The sequence below is a fragment of the Cavia porcellus genome, unplaced genomic scaffold, assembly GCF_034190915.1.
Source record: "Cavia porcellus strain 051 isolate PalLab524CR breed Dunkin Hartley unplaced genomic scaffold, mCavPor4.1 scaffold_2, whole genome shotgun sequence".
Taxonomy (NCBI): domain Eukaryota; kingdom Metazoa; phylum Chordata; class Mammalia; order Rodentia; family Caviidae; genus Cavia; species Cavia porcellus.
Window position 1 is genome coordinate 66565308 of NW_026947485.1, and position 24947 is coordinate 66590254.

General features: G+C 37.0%; 1 protein-coding gene across 5 annotated transcripts in view; it reads right to left on the reverse strand.

The window, feature by feature from the left end:
- The window catches only part of Cdk14 (cyclin dependent kinase 14), a 567752-nt gene that overhangs the window by 468244 nt on the left and 74561 nt on the right, over positions 1–24947 (reverse strand). Inside the window, exon 1 of one of the 5 annotated variants that reach the window (XM_063243042.1) lies at positions 18213–18234. The exons of the other annotated variants lie outside the window; for them this stretch is intronic. The gene's annotated coding sequence lies outside the window, so the exon portion shown is untranslated. Of the gene's footprint in view, positions 1–18212; positions 18235–24947 lie in introns of those variants that run through there. 5 annotated transcript variants of the gene reach the window in all.

Genomic DNA, 24947 nt, shown 5'->3' on the forward strand with positions numbered 1-24947 from the left:
AAAATTGGGAGTGTTTTAAGATAATTGATGCCAATCAGAAAGCAAAACTCTTGTCTTCGGGGACAGCAATAAACAAAATGTTCCAAATGATCAAAGAAGAAATGAAATTATCAGCCATCAGCTTTCAATACACACACAAATTACAGGCTTTCTTATAAAATCTGGTAAATCATCCACAATGCATATATCTCTGTAGAAGCAGAATCTACCACTTGTTTAATCTCCACAAGAAAAATCGACTACAGTTCTGTTTTTCCTCTGTTATACCAAAGTATTTTACATAGTACCACTGAGAAACTGTATTTATTATCAAACTTTCAAGTATCATGAAATTAAAATGATAATAAAAACACTAGCAAAAAATAAAAAAGTTACTATTAGACCACTGTATAGAAGCACGGGTAAAAAGCCACCACCCTAGGACTCTATAAAGTCCTTTTCTCAAAGATATCTCCCAACGCCACCAACACTGAATACGTATGCATGTAATCGTGAGAACATCCATCAGTGCAAACATTAAGTAGTATGTACCAGCTAGTTTTCTAACATTTAAGAATTCTTTTTAACAATCAGCCTGCCTCAAAATGCTTCTTTTTAATCAGAAATAGTCTGAAAAGTGATTGACTCTTTTAATCCTACTTATATACTTCAAAAAGAACTAGAATACTATAACTTTCAGTAACTTGGTCTCAGATAGCTTTGTGAAATTACTTCTAGTTTTTTAGAAAAATCAACTACAAGACTTTTCAGCTTTATGTTAGTTCAATTCTGAACAACACCTGAACCAAACAGCAAAATACCAAGATCTGATCTCAAAAAACTACCCAAACAAAAAGGTAATATTTAACATATAAAAACTTAAAGGAAGAATGCATATGTGACCATAGGGAGCTGATACCTTATAAAAGGCAATCTTAGCACTACAGAAAATGTAATAAGCTCTATCTCCTTTAAGGACAGTTTTCTCAGGTTTACTGGCAGAAAGAGCAAAGCAAATGATGTAGTAGATACTACAACATATTTACAGGAATACTGAGAGCTCTCCATTGGGAAGCTGGGAAAAGTCCAGTAAGGAAGACAGAGAGGTGAAAGAGGAGGGATGAGAAAAACTAGAAAACAGGACAAAGGGCAATTGGACAGGTCTGCATGCAGGCCTGAGCTGTGTGTGTGTCAGCTTGTAGGAAACAGAATGTCACGAGCAGGGAAACAGCAGCCAGAATGTCACTCGGGAAAAGGGATTCTAGACACAGAGAATGCAACCCACATAATCAGGCATTCTCCGTTGATGAAGCAACTGCACTGCCCGACAGAAGCACAAAGATACAAGCATAGCTGTCTTAAATGATTTCTCCCTTATTCATACCAAAAATGATATTCATAATTTCTTGTTCATCAACCTTTAACTGATCAATTTTCCTGTGAAACACACTCTTGGCATGTTCCAATTTGAATATTTTCATCTTTTAATCAATTAGCTCTTGAAGAACACTTACATAACAATCTTTAATTAACACACAGATTCCTGTGTATGTACAGTAAAATAGATTCCTTATAACATTCAACATTAATATTACTTTGGGTAATGTACTATTCAATAAAAATTCAATTACAGCTATTTTAATTAGAAATACACTGGTATGTGATATCTAAGATCTAGCATTGTCTAATACAAAGTTTAAATTAAAGTAAAAAAGAGAGTTTAGCTGATTGACACAAGAAGCATACAAGGAGTCTTGTATTTTAAAGGCTAAAACAGATTTTATTTTAATATTAAACATTTGTTAATATAAAAAAGCTTAATACAGAATGTACATTGCCAGTTTACTAAGTTTTATTTTTAATTAGATATCTTTAGATTAAAATTGAATGGGTATTTTAATTGGTTTTTAAACTACTTGCCCACTCCTTGGGTATCTTTGGTATTTATAATGTAATCATTACTTTCCTCTTCCTGAGAGTTTATGCTCCCTATCTTGTTGGCAGTGACCAAAATAGTGTTAACACTTACCATACACCAGGCACAGAGTCGAGCACTAAAGCGCAAAGATAAAAAGCTAAGATGTCCACATTGATGTCAGCGACACCATTGCTCTTCCTTTCTACCAGTCAGGCATCCAGAAGAATACAGACAGAGGAATACAGACTAACTATCCTTCAGTTCACACGGCGTGCCTATGTCTGCTTTTACATTTCCCCATACTATTGCATTCCAAGGGCATATGTTCTTCTTCAATGATCTTTTTACTTTAAAAAGCAGCAAAACTAGTAAGAAAATGAACAATTACAGTATCAGAACTATCTTCAACAACTTTCCTCTGCTCAGTTAGCAAGTTCTGACTAATGCCACATAGAGGACCTAAAAAGAGAATCATTAAGAATGAACTCAGCAGAAGACCTCAAGTCAATGACTACGTGAATATCCTGTTACCCACTTTCTGAGCACTGGTTCATTCACTCTAGGGATAAAGATGTGATTCCTCTGCAGCACAAAACTGCCCAATTTCTGCCTTTCTGAGCCACTTTCCTGAACAAGCCTTTCCTAGAAGTTCGCAACAGTATAACTATGAATATACAGGAAAAACAATAAACATGCATCTGAGTAACCTATTGGCTATGAAGATAAGTTATAAAACAACAGGGGAACCTCCAAAACTGTCTGTCCCACCTGGGGCACACACTTGCTAAGTGTCGACCTTGGCATGTTTCTTGTAACCTATGCTGGTTTCACAGACCAAGGTCTACGCCAGCTCAGGACTCCCCACCAGCACAGCTAAGTTACACAACTTCTGTTCAATAAATATTTAAGCATGAAGGAGTGCAGATGTTTTAAATTTTAAAAATGACCTTTAGACACCAACCTTAATATTTACATTTCACAGAAGCAGTCACATTTTAAATACCTTTAGGAAGGATAAATACACAGAGCAACCATTTCAAAATGGAAAAAAGCAGATATGCCCAAAATCTGAAATATTCCCTATAACACCATGAAAAAGGAATCTGAATTTTTTACACACAAGCTGAAAGTACTATTCTTTCATTCATGCTCTTTACATTTATATGCACTTTTCTTAGAATATTCCACAAGCTAAAAAATCTTGCTAGCAAAATGCTTTTCTCTGGGGAAAAAAAATTTTTTAACTTGATAGAAGAAATAGCCTGAATTTAAAGTAGTTTTTCCTTTCTCATCAGAACAGTACTGTGACCTCTATGCAAAATACAATGAAAACCACAAGTCAATGCTATAAAACAGAAAATGAAACCTGGGTTTCTGTCGTAAAAAGATCAGATCAGCAGCATTAGAGTTATTTCACAAAACTGAAACAATAAAATATCAATAATCCTAAGCATGTAGTGACCCCTCCTGATAATATTCCCACAGAAAATCTGTGTGCTACTAAGAAGTTGATTCTGATTACCAGCCTTCTTCTCAAACTTTCTATAGTGTCAAAACAGATACATAGAATTACTCTTAAAATATGATGAAAATGGGGCTGGGAATTTAGCCCAGGGGCATAAGCGCCTGGCTTGCAAGCAGGCAGTCGTGAGTTCGATCCCTGGTACCGATAAAAACGAAAAAGACAAAAAAAAAAAAAAATATATATATATATATACATATATATATATATATATATATATATATATATATGATGAAAATACATAGTATGCAGACCCTATTGGATTCCAATAAAATTTCTAGTTCATTGTAAACACAAAACTTATTTAAATGAAAAGGCCTGAGAATAAGATTTAAAAAGAACAAGTCTAATCAAATTTGCTAAATGCATGGAGGGTTTTCCATAATATTTATAGGACTGGCTAAAGAGTGGGATGATCACAAGCAGAAGTCTTGAGATTATTATCTCCTTTTCATAAAACTCGTCCACATATCATTGACGGCCCCTTGGTAACTGACTTCATGATCAAGGATGTGACACAGCAAGAAACTTTCCTGTAAGACAATAACAAGTGAAAACAACCACACTGGGCTTAAACCTGAAATGTCCCTATGAGATGGATCAGCCAGCAGTATCTACAATGCAGTTTTGAAGTAGGAAATTAGGACATGGCAGGCTGGCTGGAAGACAAGATGTAACCTGTTAATTACAAAAACCCAAAACACAGGCTAACCAACAGGACACGACCTGTCAATCAAGGCCAGGATGTGTGAGCAGAGAAACTTCAGATGAACAGGATCTGAAAAGAGTATAAGACAAGATGGCAAGTAACTTTGCTGCTGCTGTGACCTTTGTGTTCTACCACCTTCCTGTTTCTGCAGTGGCCTGTCCTGCTTAAGAGGATGTAACTCTTCTTGCTCTTCTCTTTTCTTTACTCTTTTTTTCCTTTCTTCTCTTTCCTATACTTTTTACTTTTCTTCCTTTCCTTTAAATACAAGTTTGCATTTAACTATTCATTATTTGTCTCAGCCAATTCTTTGGGCAAGATGGAAAGAGCACAGAATCATGGGCTACCACCGCTTCCAGCAATAGTTTCCTGCCAAATAAACTCCACATTGCTCCAAAGGTTATGAGAAACACTTTTATGGATTAACCACTAAGGGGCATGAGTTCATATGAGTTTCAGACAAATTAGGGCACACGATCAGTGTCAACAGAATCAACAAAGCCAATTGGAACGTCCTGTGGTAGAATAAGCAAAAGATAAAAACTACAACTGAAGTGAAACACTAGAAAAAGAACAAGAAATAAGTAACACATATAAAGGAGGAAAGTGCTACTGCTGCTGCTGTGGCTGATGATGAACATGATGATCATTCAATCCTATTAACTTCCCTAGAAGATGGGCACTATTATTTTCTTCACTTCACATATAAAGAAAACGACATTTACACATGGAAGCAGAAGGTCCAAGCTCACAGGATTGGTGGTAGCACTGAGATTCAAGGTTAGGTCTACTCATGTCAAAACCTGCAGGCCAAATTGTTCCCTATGCTCCATACGTCTCAGGATTCTGAATTTGCAGGTGACCAGAAAGCATTACTTTCCTAAAAGTACCTGCCTCTTATTTATAAGATACTGATATTCCATATTACTCATACTGTGGTGGCTATGAATTATTTCTTGGTGATAAGCATGTCCTTCTCTCCTTAAACACACATGGTTTACATGTTAAGTGCTGTGTTGGCTTCAGAACAAATGAAGACATTCTATGCTTCTCTTGTGAGCTCCACAGACTTGCAGCCATAGTAGTTTTAGGATTTAACAGTGTAGCATCCTCCATTCAGCATATTCTTACTTCTGATGAAGGACCCAGGCCATCCTCACTCATTGGAAAGACAACTTCTCTCTTCTCCCATGTGATAAAGATCTGGATAATTCTAGTGTGTGCTGACCTACAAATGTGAGAAAGACTCAAAAATCAAGCTGCCGGGGCTAATGTCTCCAATGTTTTGGTTTTATTGGTCTTGTTCTTTACTGTTTTGTTCAATTTTATTATAACTGACGATATAGGCAATTCTTTTCAAGATAGCAAGAGGCATTATGGTAACCACTGTTGATCATCTTGTATTTTGTTTTTACATTATGTATTATGTCCATCCTTTTGATTTAACTGACTCTGTCCTGTTATGTCACATTTGGCTTTACTTTCTTCAAAAAAAAAAAAAAAGGTAATAACAACAGTGGGAGTAATAAAACCCAAAATGTGTAATTGTCATTGTACAAAAGAAAGGAAAAGAAAGTGCTCTAAAGGATATAACTGCATGTATATTTAAGTGTATAAGATAGATAACCATATTACTGAATTTTGTTGGATCATTGAACAAAACTGTTTGCAGTCTCACTGTTTGAAAGACCCCTCTATTATGCTTTAATTTTGTAACTTGAACAACTATTTCTAAGATGACAATATGTAATTAACTAGTGATTTCCTACTGTTTATTTTCTTAAATTCTGTGTAACTTGTACCCTTTTTCTGTTTTTTTTTTCTTTTTTCTCCTTAAATAAAATTTTAAAAAACACAGATGATCAAGCCATGTAGATTTCTTTTAAGACACTATACCCAATCCACCCATTCCCAGTTGTACAGTTAAAATGGATATATTAAGTTTGGGTCAATAATACATACTTTAGAAACAAGAGGTGTTACTCTTCCTATCCTTTGTGGGATTCTTTGGCTATAAAAGGGGCAAAATTTCTCAGGTTACTACCACCTAAATTGGTCTTCATCTACTTTAAAGATATCCAAAGGACCTCACCAATGTAAGAGAGTCCTACCTCCATGAAGCTAGCTGAAATCACAGCAGAACTGTGTGTATCTGCTCTGCCTCCTTACCTTCTGGAGTATAAATACACAGATTCAGGCTTTCCTGTTTTAGAATAATTACACATATGGCTGGATAAGTCTCTCAGTTTACCAATTTTATTGTGCTGATCCAAGGACAATCAACAATTCTTTCTTTCAAAGTCCTTTGTTTTACTGGAATCTTCAGGGTACTGCGCAAGCCCTTTATGTTTGTCATGATTGAGATAAAATCTGACAGAGCTTTAGCTCTTCTGTGTTGACACAGAGTGATCGATCATTCTAGTGAGTTATTATTTGGAGGGGGGTACTGGGGATTAAACCTAGAGCCATGTCCAATCCTTGTTTTTATTTTTTATTTTTAGACAGGGACTCCATAAGTCACTAAGTTTTGTTTTGTTTTTGGTTTTGTACCAGGCATAGAACTCACACTAACCACATAGGTGCTTGTGCCACTGACCTAATCCCCAGTCTCATAAATCGTTAAGCTGCCTGAGCCGGGCTCAAACATGTAATCTTTCTGTCTTGCCCTCGAAGGCTGGGATCACAGATGTGCACCAATATGGGTGGCTGTCAATTAGTATCTTAAGTCTCAGTGGTACTGACGAAGGAGCCCTGGAAAAGACTGCCTGGTTTTACATCGTGACTATATCACTTGACCCAAGTGTCTAGACTCCACCATCTGAGGTTTACTCATCAAGATATGGAAATAATAATAGTACCAACCTCTGAACATTGGTATAAGAATTAAATTAGTTGATTCTTTTTTTAAAAAAGTGTGTTTCCACATAATAATCTCTCCAAATGTGTCTACATATAAAATAAAAATAACACTGGAAAATGCTGAGATTTTGCCAAAGACCTTACCAGTGACACTGGAAAACCAACTACCATGTGTTTAGAAGCTAAGTAACTTAAAGTTTTATAGGCAGTATAATCATAAAACATGGTGTACACTTATATTTTTAAAAAATTATTATATCTACTGCTGTGATGTTAGGTAGCTTCATGTCTCTTACACTGTTGAGGTCCTCTGGATACCTTTAAAATAGATGAAGGCCAATTTGGGTTGGTAGTAGCCTGGGGAATTTTGCCCCTTTATAGCCAAAGAATCACACAGAGGACAGACCCACTGCCACTAATCCCCCTTAAAATACACCCCTCACTTCAAACACGTTTATCCCATTTTCTTGGCACTTTTCGAAGCAGGTCTGGATACTCCCTTTCTCAAGTATCTTCAGTTGGACTGTTGTGGGTGCTTCAGTGTCCTAAATCAATTCAAAATGTTTATCTTCCATAGTCATTTTGATTTTGGAGGAGAGCCAGCAGTTACACAGTGCCAAATCCAATGGCGGGAAGGTGTTAAGGACACACAATACTGCTTTTACAGCCAGCCTTTCCAATGGATGATACTAGACAGCAGCATTTATCATACTGTTACTTCTACTACACAGCGATACTCAGGAAAGAAGACTTCTAGAATTGCTTTAGAAATTAGCAAAAACAACAGAATAAGTGTGTTTGAGGAAGGGGGCACTATTCGGAAGGGAATTAACAAGAATGTGTCTTTTACTATCATTTGCTTTTATTTAAACATTTACCACGTTTTCCAATCACCTCTTGTACATACATCAATAAAAATGTATCTCAAATTCAAAATGCGTATTATTATTTAAAAAAAATATGAGCAATACTCTAGTGAATAAATTATTTTTCTATACAAGTAAATTATTCCCTATTCAGGAAATGCAGACAAAAAACATGCTAAGTCTATATATAATATACAGAAAACAAATATGAGAAAATGTGTTAGTCTTTTTTGATGAAACTCTAAGTAGGCAGCCCTAATTATACTAATTAAGCAAACACATGTAGAAAATGGTTCTTGATATTTTCACTACCATTGGCCAAACATGTCTGTCACCTGACTATTCAAGGCCAAACTTATCCTTGAAAATTAACAGGGAATAGTTCTTCATGGTGAATCTTCATGGAAATGTTCTGTCAAACAGAAAAATACATACAGATAAAACCTTGAAACTATAAAATATGAATTCTTTTTATCCTAACATCTATTTTCTTTAATAGAATCTAGACATAATTATGCTGGTCATGATTATTTTTTAAGTTGCCCACATTTCTAAAGTAGAAAAAGTAGTCAAAGAATGTTAGTAGCTGGAAGAAAATTGCCTGGAAGCAAATTCTACCAGCTTCGTGCTTTTTTTCTTCTTTTTGAAGGGAAGATATTCTGGGTAGAAGGAATAGTGACTATATATTTCATACCTCTAAAAACATAAAGGTTGGCTTTGAGTGCATAGAAGTCTTTCACTACATCACTTGTGTTAGGATTTCACTGCACTTTCAATTCTGTGTCCCACTGTGTTGCAGTTTCGTAACCACACACAATAAAATCCTTCATAAGAAGCATTCAAAAATGCTTAAATCCTGCCTTGCTCCAGAAGTAATTTCAAAGAAGATGGAGAAGTGCTTCTAGTGAAGTAAGTTAAAATAAAAATTAAAATAACTGGATAGACTATCCAGTTAAACGTTGTAGATTAACCACCCAAACCTTTTATCTCTTTCCCTCTCAAAGAACATGCCTATAAAGGAGTAAAAAGAATGTAAACCTACTAGGGTAAAGGAGAGTTAGAAGCATTTTTAACAATGCTAAAAGGGCAAATACTGGCTTGATAAAGGAGAATGCTCTGGCCAAGGGCCTACAGCAAGATTCCAATGACTGGCTCCTTCCTCTCTAAATCTTCCCTGCTCTTGGCTTCCTAGATGCCGTGTGTTGACAGCTTTCCTCCACCCTCTCTTCTATCATGATGGTTCTGCCTCAGAGCATCTAACCAAGGACCGAAACCTCTGAACCACTAGTGAACAATACACTTTTCTTTACACTGCAAGTTTTTCAGGTATTTTTTGGCAGCAATGGAAAGCTAGTATGCTATGGAAAGCAAATCAACATTGACCAGGAAAGATAATTGCTAAAAACAAAAATATGACAGTAATAAAAATCTAAATCCAAGAACTAGAAAATAAAGTCAAAGAAGTTTGAAAGTAAAAACAAAACACACACACACAATAATATATATATATATATATGTAATATCAGACATGCAGTAATTCAGTGAATGCAAAATCTATCAAGATGTTTTGAAATTAGTAAAACTGAAGAGAATAGCAAAGTAGGAAAACCAAGAGTTTCTAGAACAAAAGGACAGTCTCCAGATTCATCCTAAATCCAAAAATCTTCAAATTAAAAAAGTCCAAGTAACTAGCCTGATGAATAAAAATAGGCCTAATACTAGTGAATTATAGCTGGGCATGGTGGTGCATGCTTAGAATCCCAGCACTTGGGAAGCTGAGGCAGGAAGACTGCCATGAATTCAAGGCCAGCTTGTACCATATAGTTCAAGGCCTACCTTTGCCCATGATGAGACCTTGTCTCAAAACTTTAAAAAATTAATAAACTATGAAATTTATTAAAAATGATAATATAAAAATATCTTTGATTTCAAAGGAAAACATTTAATACACATATCTAACTAGCAAGTAGAGTGACAAAGACATCCTGACAATAAAAATGGGATCCAGAAAATAACAATAATGATTTCTAAACTGTAGGGAAAAAATTATTTTCAACCTGGAATTCTATATCAAGCCCAAATTATCATTCAAACATGAGAATCAGAGGCAATATCATAATGAAAATGACAAAAAATTAACCTCCCACACTGATTTCCTTAAGAAGCTATTAATTTTTTTTTCGAATAAGAAGGTAAAAGGTGTGAGACCATGATCCAGGCAATGCAACATGGCAGGAGTGGATGCTACAGGGCAATGGAGGCTCCTTGAGGGAGTAAGACCCACATATACTGAAACTAGAAAGCTGGAACCCTGGGACAGAAGAACTTAAATATACCTTATTTAAGCACATGAATGATTTAGAGAAGGGGAAGGGGAGAAGGAGTAGGGAAGGGGCAGTAAAGAGTGAGCAAATGGGAGCAAGCGTTATTAAGTCAAGCTGAAACAAAGCTGCAGAAGAAGGACAAGGTATCACAGACGCTTGTCGGCTGCACAGGCGGACGTACGATGCGGCAAAGAGGCTGAGTGAACCTTCATGTGTAAGAACTGACGTCCCCAACGAGACTGAATTTCCTGACCGGCTCTCAGCTGGTTCCTGCTCCGCTCCCCCTTGCTCACCCTCTTCCACCCACAGCAGCCACTGTCTACTCCCTCTACCAGAAACGCTACTCTCCCAGCCTCCACAGGCTTCCCAGGCCTGTCCTCTAGAGCCTTTCCAAACCATGTTACTTAAAATGACTGTCTTCTCTTCTCCACTGCATTATTTTTCTCCACCACCACAGAAACAAATCCTACTTCTATGTTTATTACCTGCCTCCCTCTACCACTAAATTATATAAGTTTGTTCACTGCTTTACTTTCATGGCCCAGAAGTGAGGTCAGTATACACAAGGCAATTAATAAATGTTTATGAATGAAGCGATCTGTACATCATCAAGTCACACAGACCCAAATGGGGAGTGCATTCTAAAAATGCTTGCAAGTAATCACTACTACACACTAAATTTAAATTTAAAAACATCACAATACAGAGTACAGCTCTAAGGAAAAGGTGGTGATGCTTATAATTAAACGTATGAATTGTGTCTGTGTTTATTTTTATTTGCTTACTTTCTATAGTAATCTATGGTAAAACAAATTCTGAAAAGTACAACTGTCCTACTGCATCCTTTATTGTTTTTAACGTACCCTGATGCAAAAATAACCTATCTACAACTGCTTGGAAAAGTCTATACAATTGCCCTACTAATTTTTAATTTTGTATTAATTTCATGTTAAAGTAATACTTGTAGTTGCTTATAAAATACACAGCTACAAGATTCTTCACTCTGTATCCAAAGAACATCATCTGACTCAATATGACAGAAAACCACACAGTGCTTAGAATGTCTAACAGGACTTCCTTTTAAGAGTAAATAAATAAAGTTGTGCTATTTTATTTACTGAATGAATACTTCCTAAACAAAAATCATACACATATAGGAAAGAAATGCATAAAAATTTAAATAATAAAGGTATATATTGCCATTTACACAATAATGACTTGAAGTAACTGGGTTCCATTGTAAATCTCATTTTATGGTTGAGGACACAGACCCTGAAAACATAAACCACTTAATAGGAATCCTATTAGAGGGACAATTCAAATCCAGGTGGTCTGGCTCCAAAGCACAAAACGTTCACTGTGACATTATCTGCTCCTCCTACGATAGCAAATGCGAAGTAAACCCGTACCATGTGCCTTTCACAGCATTAAAAATAAGCTCAGATATGCCTTATACAGTTTACAATCTAAAGACAAGCACTGTCACTTGTGAGGGTACTGCACATCACTTGAGAAATTAAGCTGCCCAGGACAAATAATCAGACTAAAGAGTTTTCATTTGTGTCCATAACATACATGTTAATTTTTAAATGTTAAAAAAAAAAAAAACTAACAGTGTAAGACTAAGCATCAATACAATAGCAGTCTTATGACAATCAGGAATCCTGCAGTCCTATAAAAATTTTCTCAAAGACCAAACTTTCCCTTTCCATTGGATCACTGAGGATTGATTTCTGAGTAATTTATACTGTATGAGCATCTTTCAAAATCTTTTACCCATCCAGCAAATAATCATTAACTATATAGAACTATTTAGAAAAGGCTACAAAAATAGATAAAATATGCTTCAAGTCCTCAGGATATTTAGAGCAAATTACATGTATCTTCTAATGCCATTCTGAGGTAAAAATTCCCTAAGTGATAGAAATTTTAAATTTTATTTATCAATACTGAATAGATATGTAAGCAGTCTACCCTCAACAATCATGAATTTGCTATTCTTCCTCAAAGAAGACTTCTGGTTAGCAGCTACCCTACCCTACCCTGGATTAACAATCCCCTTCCGAGGCCGATGTGGGGAAATCTGACTGTACCAACACTCTTAGCCTTTTTCTCCTGATAAAGTGAGCCAATGCCTCACAGCCCACCATTCAATCAAGGAGGCATTTTCATCTTCATTCATGCATACCCGCCTCTTTAACCCCTCCTCTTTTCTCTGACCTTTCCTGCTCAACATTTAAAGATGTTCTCTTCTTTAGTTTTTATTTTTTATTAGTACGTAATAAAAATCAATACATAATGATTACATTCCTTAGGGCGAGTTGATACAAATACACCATGTACCTTAATTCTTTAACTTCTTCCCCACCTTCTTCACTTCATCCCCTTCCCATATGAGAAAGCTCTATCTCCCTCATTCTTATTATCTACCCTTTATTTTGCTCTTAATTTTTTGGTGGGGAAGGTAGGTTCTCACACAAGAGAAATCATGTAATGTTCAATCTTTGTGTGTCTGATTTATATCACTTAACATTATGTCTTCAAGGTAAAACTATTTTCCTGCAAACCACTTTATCCTTACCCAAGTATTCTTCAGTATCACCTGGCCCATATAAAAATCAACAAATGATCTTGATGATAATAGATAAAGGCACTGTCTAATCTGTATCAAACAAAAGAAAAATCATAACTTTTGAGTTTACATTGACCATGAGAATCAGCATCATTACCTTCTACAGCTCCCACAAGTAACAAGTCCCTCTAGGAACTCCATGGGTCTCCTCTCACGGCTCCCACTATATCAAGCTATATTTGCTTGTCCTTCAATATAAGAATTTTAGAAAACTGCATAAATAACTTCAGTCCTCATACTTGTACTGCATGCTAACTATGTGATTATGAGTGTGAAAACTGGGGCACTGAGGATGAAGGAGTATAGGAAGGCAGAATTCAAACTCCAGGGAAGTGGCTGTGCGTGAGCAAGAGACTACTAGTGCTGTTTGTTAACCACTGCACCCAGTCTGGCAGATTTCAGGCACACATACAGTCATGGTGGTGAGTGGGATGGAAGAGAGGAGAGAGGAAAGGGATGAGGAAGATTGCAAATTCATTACTGTTGCAGGTTGGTGGAATAACACAATCACATTGTAAACACTTTCTACACAAGAATTTCATATGAAACTGTCTCTGAAGTCAGCACAAACTACATTAATACCTGCTGTCTCAAAAATTCAGTTTTAGAACACTTCCCCGCTGAGTCACTAAGTATGACAGTCTTTATTACACTGCCACGGTACACTTACAACATTCTTGTTTATTTGCAATATATCACACAAAAGTTTTCCAGTTTACTTTCTAATGATCTGTCAGCTATGATTTTGTTAATACATATTATAAACATTACCCAGTGTTTTAACATTCATGATTGATAAGTCATTTCATGTGTTCTGTAAACAATAAAAAATCATTCTTTAATTATTAGACTTCTAATTGTGTAATTAAACAGTAGCAGTATAGAGGGAAGATCTAAAAGAAAAAGTTGTAAGATATAGCAGGGGTAGTGGTCACACATAGAGATGTTGAGGAGACAAAAATACACATGTGAAATAAACTCAATATTTTAATAAAGTTGAAAAAAAGAAAAAGTCTTCAGGTTGAGTTTTTTAAATATGATCACAAGATGACACAGTATTTCCATTTATTTTTCCATTTCGTGTTTGTTTTCTCAGGTATCATTCCAGATTTCCATTAGAAATCTGTATTCACTGGTCTATATCCAATCTCAGGTGTCCAAATAAAATACTGGATAAGCACAGGAAATCTGTGAGCAATAATTTTACTTAGTTCATTTTAGACACAGGAGCAGGACGTAGGGATGTGTTAATACATGTGTATTCTGACTGCCGCCATCACCACAATCCAACCTCTGTCTCTTGAACATTCCTCCTAATATTTTTTATGATCTGAGCCTTTTTACTTTTATATCTTGTCATTCTAATAACAGTGGTATTGATGTAGGTAAGAATGAGAATAAAGAATCATAATTCCAATCACATTTCTCAGTTGTGATTGAAATCAAGTACGTATTGGCTGTCGTTTCTGTCCTTTGGCAGCTGCCCCTGCTTTTAGCTGCAACAACTGTTTCTATCTGTTCCAGATAATTAGCAGAGAGAGATGACACCAAAGCACAATTACATTTATCAAAGTGCCTCAGAAATTTCTTTTATAATCTAAGTTGTTCTTCAGGCGTAATGTCTTTCTCTTTCAAATTCCTTTGAAAAAAGTTAAGTGTTTTAAAAATATTATTCTAAATAACTGTCTAACTCTTCCTTGAGACCCCAAAGTAGCACAAGTCAGAAAGCCTTTGCCTAGATAGAAAAACCTTCCAAACCCAGCACATCCTTTCCCCACAAGCCATCTCATCACACATTTAGTTATTAGTATGCATCTGCATCAGTTCTTACATCTCACCATTTTTCCTACTTTCAGGGATAGCATCTTCCCCTTGTCAACAAAACTTTCTCTTCCAATCTCCCATGCAACCAAAATCCCGCTCAGGAATACGAACGTAAATCCTCCCTAAGTAAGGCCTTTCTGCCTCCCAGTTCTTGTTTTAATTAGCTGCCCCGGGCCCAAATCTAGTTCCAAACCTCCTCTCACCAGCCGAACTTCCAGCCCAGCTCTGTCTTCATTGTTATGCAGACCCATGCTGAAGGTAAGTAGGGTAAGGAAAATGTTTAAAATAAGGAGAACAATTTTTAGAGTAAGGAAAATTTGATAAACACAATGCACACATAAATTTCACTATTGTAGACATTCCCACTTACAAGATATTTTGCAACCCACCCAGATCAATCATAGGTTGAAAAATAATGAAGCCGTTTCTGAATAAATTTTCTTTTCTGCCCTGATGTAGATGGTCTGATCTGGTTGGAAGTCAACATTTCCAAATTGCGTGAAGTCACAGCTGCTACTTAACACAAATTCATTCACGATTAGATCATGCATTCACACCAAGACAGTCATGATGGATGTGTTGTTATTAGCTCTTTTCTCCTCCCCAGTCCTTAGCTGACAAACAATGTGCTATTTGGTTAAAGTTGTTCATCACAGTTGGTCATACAATAGAATGGAATCAAAATATGCACTTAAATTCTACTTTAAGCACATTAGAATGCTTAACATACGAAAAATTTTAAGGGAAGACAAAAGCATTCTCTTAACTCTCTCAACATATCTTTATCCATGGGATTAAATGTCTGTCACAATGAGAATTTATCATTTCCCTCACAACACCTCACTTTTCAAAAATAATGGCAAAAATATTCCCTCTTAATCCTATATACTCCCTAACTTTTGTTTAAATGACTTGGCTTACAATATTCATGAGCATTTAAACAAAAGAAATGGGATACGCCAAAAGAAATGGGAACGTAAGACAGAATCCTTTTCTGGTTATAAAATAATACTGGACTTCAATTTTTAACTATGCCATTCTGAATACCAAATCTTTCCTACAGATCCTATCACCTAGGAACATCACCAATCAATAAACAAAACTGTATCATATAGCTCATTTTTCACACACTAATGTTCCTACTAGGACAGTGATGGTGAACTCCTCAGCCCTCTCAATGACACAAACAGTCCAATAGGGCATGTGTGCCATGGGTTCTTGGCTGACATTTTGATCAGTTCATCAAAGGCAGGTGACAAAAACAGTAATCCAAAACATCTTCCCCTACACCGAACTATTCTGTGAAAGACACCAGGACCATGACTAAATTTAACATCAAACCTGAAGAACAGATGGGTACTAGGTGCCTCCAGATGTGAAATCTTGAGAGGATAACATCAGTTACATAATATTCTGACTGGGAATACGCAACCAAAATCTTAACAGAACAAAACTTTACAAAAACATAATAATTAGAACATTCACTTTTTTAAAAAAGAAAGAAAAAATCTGTATTTAGAAATGCCAATGTCATAAATATGAAAGAAGGCTAAAAAACTATTTACTATGCCAGACTGAATGAAGTAAATACAGTGTATGATTCTAGCCTTGGTTCTGCCATGGAGGCTAAAAAAGACCACAAAATAGTATTTATTCAGTCAACTGACAAGATTGGACAATGAACCACAGGTTAGCTCGAAGGTACTGAATTACTGTTAAACATACTCAAGTTGAAAACTGCACTGGGTGATGTTAGAGAACATCTTTAATATACACTAACTTGTATTGAACTTATTCTCAAACAGTTCCAAATAAGATTGTGTCTACCTAAAAAAAAAAGATTGTGTCTACCTATTATCTACATATTAAATATAGAGGTGAGTGATAAAGACACATACACATAATTAGTAGATTGACAGATGATAGAGATATCAAGAGATAAGTCTAGAGAGAATGAGGGAAGGAGAACAAATTAAGCAAATGACGAAGAGTATTTTAATACTGTTTGCATTATCCTTACAACTTTTTTGTAAGTTTAGATTATTTGCAAATTAAAAATTTAAGTTTATTTAACTTGCATCTACACGTAAAATAAAAACCTTCTTCATTATATTTACCCATTTTCCTCTGCTGACTTCTCTAGGTTATTGTTTTCTAGACATTTTACTAGACAGTAAAAATGTAAACTTTATTATAGACCTCTAATTTAGTGGTTAAAAATACTAAATTAATGAGGCTTAATATCACAGTGCATAAACAGATTACAGGTGAATTAATGTAGAATATAAAGAAATAATGTATCACTAGCAATACACTATTAAGTGGACAAAGCAAAAATATCAATTAAAGTGGCCGTCAATAAAAGTAAATTATTACACATGTCCTACATTTAATTCATTCAAGTATGTTTTAAAATAGAGAAAGAGTTTCTTTGAAGATGACTCAGGAATTCAGTCTTTCTTATTTCCACATTAACCACAGTTACAAAACATCACCTGGAAATTCCAGAATCAAGTTTTAAAATATAAGGATTTAAAGACTTTTGAGTTATGGCAAACTGGTAGACACACCTATAGTCTCACCACCCTGGAAGGCCGAGACAAGAAGATTGTAAATTCAAGCCCAGCTTGAGCGAATAACCAACTCAGTTACCCTACTTCAAAACAACATTTCAAGAAGGCTGAGGATGCAGGCAAGTAAGAAGGTGCTGCGTTCAGTGAGGCACAGAAGAGGGAGAAGGAGATAAAGGGGAAAGAAAAGGAAAGCAGGGAACAAGGAGGGAAGGGAAGGAGGGAGAAAGAAACAGAGGAGAAAGGAAGGGCAGAGCAGGAAAGAGAAGGGAAGGGAAGGAGGAGAAGAGGAGAGGAGGAGGGAGAAGGGGAGAGAAGAAGGGAGGAACAGAGAGAAGAAGAAAGGAAGAAAAGAAGGAGGCAGGGAAAGAGGAGGAAAAAGAAAGGAAAGGAAAAAATGATCTTGGACACAAGTCTTCTAACTTTTTCATTCTTTAGACTTGTCTGTACTATACCTAGGTCAACAGAGAGGGGGAAAATAAGTTTAGTAGTGTGTCTGTATCCTATCTCCCCCATGCATTTAACTTACTTTTCACAGAAATAATCATGTTCTTTCTGAGGGGTGTGGGAGAATACTGTTGTTTGAGTCCCTGACCTTCACACTGAACCAGCCCTGGCCCTTTTATATTTTTTATTTTGAGACAGGTTCTCAGTAAGTCAAAGTTGTCCAGGCAGGGTTTGAATTTCCAATCCTCCTGCCTCAGCCTCCTACATGTGATTACAGGTACGTGCCACCACAGGCCACATCTTTATGCACTTGTATGTCATCAGTTTATTACACTTAATTATACTGTATTATTACAAACACATGTACATTGGCATACCTGCTGCTGGACGGTGTGGGCAGCAGGGTGTGGTACCCTAAAGGCTGGCTGCCACCAGCAAGAGAGAGGCTCCCAGGATCACAAGGAGCACCCACCAAACCCACCCAGGAGGTGGAGGTGACTATGAGCACCTCTAGAAGACAACAAACAGAGATACTTCCTTCAAAGATGCAAAGTCCTGGACTCACATGAACTCAAGTACTCCAGGAGTAAGCTCTTGGTTCTCCAGTGTGCTCAGGAATTAAGGGGACAGGCGAGCAGCTTTACCCTGCAAGGTAAAAGTGGCCCTGTTTTCTTAGAGACCAACAATGCAGGACCAGAGACCCCTCATGCAGATAATATGCCTTAGTTTGAAATCCGTGCTCCACAAGTCGTGGAGGTTAAATTATTTCCTTCAAAAAACCAGAAATACAAAGCTCAAAAGGGAACAGCACAATATGAGGAAGAGAATTAGAATCCTAGCTCTCATTGTATTTTGTAAAATAAACCAAAGCACCGATATTTTCAAATGTGTATAATCACAGCATAGAATTTACTTCTCTAGAGAACTCAACAAAGAACCTGTTAATTTTTCCAACAGAGTTATTAGGAAATGTGTTAAATATGAAAAAGGGGTTGGGAATTTAGCTCAATGGTATCAGCACCTGCCTGGCAAGCATGAGGTCATGAGTTTGAGTCCCAGTATCAAAAAAAGAAAAAGAAAAAAAGGTGCACAATGCACATCTAAAATACTTTTAGGCATGCCTGAAACTTGCCCCACAGATTTCAAGCCACTAAAAATGATTTTTTTTTGTAAATGGAGTTTAGAGACACATGCCAAGAGAATGAAAATATCAGGAGAGCCAGAGCTAATTCCATGCATGCCACCTCTTCTCTATCCTCTAAGACTCAATGAAATCAAGACACTCAAACGCTTCAACTGACTAGGTGAACCACTACGCATTACCCACATCTAATATATGCTGACACCGAATACGTGACTCAGCACATCATGGAAAGTCACGAGGGGTCGCAGACAGAGTCTGATTACTTTGTCCAACAGACTTTCAACAGTGACTTTGAAGACAAGACAAACGGCAGCTCACTCCATCTGACCAGAGGGTTTAATCTAGTTTCTTTTATGCTGTATTGTAGTTCTCCAATCAATGAACAAGTGCTCTTCTAGCCATATTGCGTTATAGATGTATAAATTTAATTTTATTAAATATTTAGTAACTTAAAATATTCTAGCAAACTGAATATTTTTAATATTCATTAGAAACTATACTCAATACAACAAAATTTGAATTAATCTCAAAGAGGTTGCCATAAAACCCATGGGAGATGTAAACTGAGGTTCTTCTTATGTCATTAGTTGAGCTAATTCACAACATAAAGAAACTGAGATGCTATAGAAAACTCCCACAACAATGCAGAAATTTTCTTCTTTAGTCCACGAATTACATAAAGGTTTTATAGAGATACACCAAACTGCACAGAACCCTACATACACATAAGTACGTATAAACTAAAGGTACGTAAGCCAACTACATATATAAAGAAAATGGAGATATTAAGACTATAAATCTTTCATGCTTGGTTACACAGAATTATTGTTAATACTCTCTAAGAGAGAATGATAATGGATTCAGTCAATAGACTCTAAGAACCAAATTCTTTTCTGAGCCGGACATAATCTGTCCCCAACACTCTAAGCTGGTTTCTTCAATCACCAATGATGACTACAGGTCTGCAGAGCAAAAAATTATTTTAAAAATTCATTCTAAAAAATGAGATTCAATGACAAATCCAGCAAATACAGAATACAACTACACACTGCCCATAAACATGGACTGGTTTGTAAAAAACACAACTGTCTCTTCTGATTCAATAAAACTTCTCAGATCCCCTAAGAGCATTTCTTGCATATTCACAATGGCACTCTAAGATACTCAGAAATTATACCCACTGGCTTTTTCTTCTTTGCTATATTACCTGTAACAGTCTTCCAAAACTGGTTTGGGGCTTGTGTTTCTACAGTTTCTCAAAAGGAATTCATGACAATTTAACAAAATATACACACATTCAGTAAGGGACAATTTGCACTACAGGCTATTAAAACAGGGTAAGACTTCAGTACTACAAGAAGAGGAGAGAGGAAGAGGAGGAGGCAAAAGAGGAGGAGAAAGAAGAAGAAGGAAGAAGAGAAGATGGAGAGGGAAAACAAGATATACTTTGGGTAAATAATCAGAAAAAAAAATTTTTGTGTGTGTGCCAGGGATTGAACTATGATCTCATGCTTGCCAGGCAGGCACTTATGCCATTGAGCTAAATTCCAAGCCCCTAAGAAAAAAATCTTAAATAACAAGTTTTTAAATGTTTTATTGAATATGTAGTTCAAATTATCTTACCTGGAGTTGCAAGATATACATTTTATATTGCTTACATATTATCCATGAGCTAGGTCTCTTAAGATCTGCTCCCCACTCTCCTGCAACTCTTCCTAAAGTAACTCCCGCATTCAAGTTCATAACTATTGTTGTTTTGATCCCAAACACAGAAGTCTGGGAGGTCCTTGTTGCTTGAATCATGTTTGCACCCAAAGCCCCTACGCATACAGGGAGTCCCTAGCACACATCTGAGGATGATTAAACAGGCGGTGAGTGTACAATGAGCCAGTGATGACTTCAGTGCTTATGTGCAGATGACCCTGTGATCTTTCTCTGTGATCTTCCTTCATGAAACTCCACACCTTCAGAAGGCCAGAAAGTGGCACTACACACTGTGGTCTCCTCTGAGCTTATCTAAATAACAGCCTCTGAAGGGGCTAAAAAAAAGGCACACTGAAAAGAGAAATTCATCTGTTTCAGTTCATTTCAATAAATTCTGGAAGTCACATAAACACAATTACCCCTCTGAGGGCACCACGGTCTACTGGAGGAAATGTAAACTCAACTAATACTTCATGCAACAACTCTGCCCTCTGCTTCTTAACCACTAATGCTCACGTACTAACTGATGTGATTATGAAGGGGCTCAGCAACCGACATTGTGCCTTCACCTCAACATGGGCCAAGGGTATCAGGTAAGCCACTTCCGTCTTCTGCTGCTGGTCCTTCTACTCAGCGGTGGAGACCCACCAACCATCTGTTCAACGCCAAAGCTTCATTTGCTGTTCCAATCCTAAGTGGCTCCCTTTAAAGCCCCTATGTTACACACTTCAAACACTGTCTGCAACACAGCTGTGGCTTTCCTCCACTCTACTCTTACAAGCTAACAACCCAAGATGAGAAGCTCTGACCCTCTGGCCCAAATGTTGATACTGCCAAACAGATACCTCCTTGGCCTGCTGCCTTCTAGACACATACAGCTGGCACCACTGGACATCTTCCTAACCCATCTTCCTGGATGCCTGAAGCAACAGCACTCCCTGAAGAGTGCAACTTGTGTACTGACACAGAGACCTAAGATTCATAGCACTGGCCCCTATTTTCCTCTTCCATTATGCGAAGGAAGAATTTGGGAATCAAATGTCACCAAAATGAACAAAATCTAGGTGTCACAGGCACCGAACACCAGTTCCAGAGGAAGCAGGATTGCTTAGATATGCACTAGTCACAGCTGGTAGGCTTTCCTCTTTCTCTTCCTATTCCTAAGGAGAAAAAACAGCTCCAGAAAAACGTATTATGTCTTCTTCTCTATCACATCCAAGGGGTATGATGTTTTCTTCTTTAGTGTACACACACAAGACACCTTAGAAAAATGATGATCAGGGCCCATTTCTGCAAGAGAACTGAAACCATGATTTTACAAAACATCATTCTATTTCCTTTAAACAAGCAGATTAACAAACTAACAACAACACAATAAGACAGCGTGAAAATGATTACAAAACTTCAACAGCATAATTTTAACTTTGTCTAGAAGAAAGTAAAATTACTCTGAAATTAACCACTACAATCACTCTAGCTTCACAGTAAGTTTTATCGGAACCAATATCCTCAGGGGAAAATTGGCAGGTAGATGGATGATAGGAAATTATATTCATAGTTGTTTGCAATGCCGCTTAAACAAGATTACAGACCACAGAGCTCACTATCTGATATAGCACAATAATGATAATGAGTATTCATAAATCCTAGTATATCTAGGGAGATCTTCTCTAAATCTGCTTCTAAAAGAATGGCATATGGAATTTGGAAATATATCCTAAATATATGTTACAATGTCACAGAGGTCTACAGTAAATACAGTGTAAGAGAAATTATAAACTTTTACAGGTGTACATCTTTACTTAATTCTTCAAGATGCTGGAAACTCTAAACACATTTTTAAAAATGTGATAACTGAATAAAATGAAGAAGAAAGTGTGGCGAGGCTGGCTCCTCTGGTTTGATGTGTGGCTCTGCCCTTTCTCATCAGAAGACCTCGTAACATCTAGATGTGACCCCAGCTGATAGCAAGTGTTCCTAACACTTCCTTGGTCACTGCTTGCAACCTCACCTCCTCCAGCTCCTCCCTTCATCTGCAATTCCTTCTGCTGGGCCTGCTCTAGGGGTTCCCACCACTCCTTCACGATGTTTGGGCCACTTAACAAAGTCAGATCCTCACGGATGCCCTCTCTGACCACTCCAACAAAAATGTAAAGCCCCTCAGTATTCCTTTTTCTCTTTAGCACTTATTTGTAACTAACATGGTACATAAAAGTTCTCTCTTCCTTAAAAGGTAAGTTCTGTGAGGACGAGTATTTGTGTCTAAATTGCTTATTTCTCAGCATCTACAGTGTTCCAGATATATAGTAAGTGTCCAATAAATATTTCCAGGATAAATGAGTGAATCTACACAAAAACTGCTCTTAGGTTAGTGTTCAGGATGTCTGAACAGTAGATATTTACAGGAGTTTTGGTCCATCAAAAGTTCTTACCCTCACCTTTCACTTCCTCTCCTAGTTTTCTTCTTTCTTCTTACATTGCTGTTTTGAATGTTACTAAAAACAGACTTTTACTATCAGCACCCTAAAATCATTTGTGAAAGTAAGCAGAATGTAAAGAAATCATCAAGGTAGAAGTAAGACCATGGTTGCCACGGAAGTTTTTCTCCCTCAGTGGTGCATGTTTTTGTAACCTTAACTCTACAATCATATTAGTCTAAGATTATGGAAAAGCTGACATCTGATGAGGAAAACAGCTGCTTTATGTATCTGTCTACCTAGTTAGAAAATTCCATGCATAGGTGCATTAAATTGGTTCTATTTCTGAAGAAATTTCAAGAGCATGCTGTTTAAGTTAAGCACATAATCCCTTTAATAGAGTCACAATCAGCTAGTTACTTTATATGCACATCCCTTCCTAGCAACCCTTCATGATACCCAAAATTAACTGTTGAGGCTTTGTGCTAGCAATCGCCAAATTTATATTTCAAGAAAGATGTTTTACATGGTTTATACCACCATTCCCTTAGGGAAGTAAATAACCTATATTCAGTCCTCTCTGATGATAGCTATCCTCAAATAGGTAGAAGACGTTTGAAAATAAAATGAACTAAAGGCTAAACTAGCCATATCAAATATTAAATTGTGATATGCTACAATAAATAAAACAGCAATTTGGGCACAAAAATACATAGGTAAATAAGTTGGAAATAATGCCTCAAGAAAAAACTCCCTACTACATATCCAAGATGAATGCATGGAAAGCAAAGGTTGAGTGTGAGGGCTCCTAGACCTCTTGTCCTCAGAAGCATTCCCCACCTGAGACCATCTCTGCATTCATAAACCCATGCTGATGCTAACTCAGCAAAGGCTCCTCCGCTCAACCACAGACAAAGAGCACAGAATGAGAAAGCTGTAAGAAATAAATGTGATTCTAAAAATTGACTATTTGAAGGGGGAAAAGTCTTATGCCAATATACTCCAAATGGACGAGGCTGGTTCCACCCTCAGATGCCCGGCCAGCAGGGCAAGGGATGTGACAGAAGGGTCGCTCTGTAGCCTAGACAGGTATTAGTGTTCTGGGAGGGGATTCCACCCTAGCAGGTTCAGAGTCACCAAAGTGCCAGGCAGGAAGATAGTGCTTTTTTGGGGAGGCAAGTATGTCACTCTGGTTTCTACTCACTATTTTTTAAACTGCCTAGATGAAATTGCTTTGAAAAAGATACTTCAAGAAACCATAATTATGTATTTTATGATTTTTTTTAGCACTCTGAAAAGAGAATCCTCCCTGAAACAACTAAATTTAAAAGCCTAAAGTTGTTTGCACTTTCCCATTTCTAAATATAATCATGGATGCAAATCGAGCTGCTGAGGCTGATCTGCGGCGCATTCCTCTCCATGAACATGGGTACAGCTTCAGGCCTTCACCTCACATTCTTCCTAGCACAGCTGCCTTTCCTAACAGACCTTTCCTGACTGACTGCTGCTCTGCAGTGATGGCCAGCCTCTCTCCAGACTTGTAAGCCACACTGACACAGAAACTTCCAAGCCAAACTCTGACAGTCCCACCTAGTGACTTCACACCCCAACAGGGAGGACTTACCTAGCTCATCTCTCCCAGTTGATCCACATCCATTAACCTATATGAGGCTTTGTTTTAAGAGTTTTCTTTCTCTTGCTGCAGACAACTATGTTTTGAAGATTGGTGTTCTTATAACTTCTGTGCAATCTGATAGCCCCTGTATGATGAACAATAGACTATCTCACTAGGAAAATAAAGGCCAATGGGCAACTCAGCCAAGCCCTCAGATGTCAAATACTGTTTCCAACACATTCATCTCAGTGCAATCTACATAACTGAACATCCTATAAAAGCTGCAAACATATGAACATGGAATGATGAACAAGTTGCTACTTCAGTTTATGAGGTCCTTAAAATCTATGTAAAAATAAGTTTTAACTGCGACATAAATCAGTGGAAGTCAGAATGCTTAAAAATTAATTACACAATTCT